Source organism: Triticum aestivum, unplaced genomic scaffold (genome assembly GCF_018294505.1).
Source record: "Triticum aestivum cultivar Chinese Spring unplaced genomic scaffold, IWGSC CS RefSeq v2.1 scaffold99802, whole genome shotgun sequence".
Lineage (NCBI taxonomy): Eukaryota > Viridiplantae > Streptophyta > Magnoliopsida > Poales > Poaceae > Triticum > Triticum aestivum.
Window position 1 is genome coordinate 1 of NW_025262860.1, and position 1,611 is coordinate 1,611.

General features: G+C 37.9%; 1 long non-coding RNA gene across 1 annotated transcript; it reads left to right on the top strand.

Moving 5' to 3' along the window:
- Positions 1–990: 990 nt before the first annotated feature.
- On the top strand, positions 991–1,558 carry LOC123177863 (uncharacterized). Its single transcript, XR_006489172.1, has 3 exons — positions 991–1,123; positions 1,233–1,303; positions 1,401–1,558. It is a non-coding gene; the product is annotated as an uncharacterized lncRNA (long non-coding RNA).
- Positions 1,559–1,611: the final 53 nt, after the last annotated feature.

Consider the following 1,611-nt stretch of genomic DNA (forward strand, 5'->3'; position numbering starts at 1 on the left):
TGGAAAGGGGCAGAAAGGGTGAAACAAAACAGGACTATAGGGTAAAAATCTCAGGAAACCTTGTATGGCCTAGAATACTGGCAGCCGCACTATGAACTTGCACATACATGGATTTACGCCTAATACAATCGACAAACTGATCTTAAACAGAAGATGGGCATCAGGCATACCCTAAGTATACACACAGAGATAAGCCAATCCACATCAGCACATCACCTTAGTTATGATAATAAAAATATTACAACTAATAGCACATACGAATATACTCAGGCTTTCGTCCCAAATCATTTCATCTTTATACACATCACATATGTGATATGACAAGGTTAAATAAACAGCGAAACACCAAAGTTCATGGGTACTTAAACCATAACTTTATACTAAAACAAAAGAAAGTCCTCTACTAGGCCTCAAGTATAGTGCATGAAACTGACCAGGACAATTCAGTAAATGACAGACGGAAAGAATGTGAGTAAGTATGGTGCGACACCTAAGCAAGACACCTAAGCAAGAATGTGAGTAAGTATGGCTGTTGCACCAGTACTTGTGAGTAAGTATGATCTCTTTATATTCTGTTTGTTTTATTGATACGGAGTTTGCTTTGAAGTATTCCTTCTGATTTGCAATGTTTTATTGTCTAAGTTTTTACCCGAATATTGTGAATGAACAAGTACTGGTGCAACAGCCCACTTGGAGGATAATACAGAGAGGTATTATTATTAATGGTCATGCTTCAAATTATATGCACCTAGCAAAGTTTCTTATTTTCAGAAATTGGGTTCTAACTGAAGTGAACAACGGCAGTTTGGCAGATTTTATTGCCAGTAACGAGAAAGATCATGCGCCCATGGTTTTCAACCGTGTCCTGCTGCCAGAGGAACTCAGAATCCTGCGATAGGCCACCCGCACGATGGACGAGATGCACGTGTACCGGACACACGGGTTGCTAGCTTACATGTTTCTGTTTTGCTAATGATAGTACTTGCTAATTGATTGTACATATAATTTATTTGCTATAATTTGAGAGATGTAATAGTAATTTGAAATGTCGTATCTGTAGAGGTATCCAATTGAGCCGAGACGTCCATTATAATGTACTACAGTACTATACAATCGGAAGAAGGTTGGTACTAGCAGGTGTACATGCATATGTCTTATCATTTGTTCGGTCAAGTAGCGTGCATGCATGTTGGAATAGTAGGGCACTTGACAATGCTTCTTGATCTTAATAGGAACACTCTTTGCCTGTGATTTGTGACTTGGAAGTATGATGTATGTAGTACATCCGGGTACTCTGAAGGAGGTTAGTTAGTTCTCAAAGCCACACATATTTGTTTCGCAAAATAGATGGTTCATCACTATATATCTGTTTTTTCTAATGGTGTATGGTTTTTTTGCAGAACTGTTCCCGGTACATACATATGAAAACTCGGTGCAAGCAGAATTTGCCATCAGAGAAGATAGTCTCAAGTTTCTTTTTGTTTTAGGTCAACATTTCAACAAGGGTCTCTATGCATATATTTATGTACAATCCACCTAAAATTTGATTCAACATGCACCTCTTGGATCTCAAATTAAGGCCTATCTTTTTTTATTTGTTCTCTTCAAAAT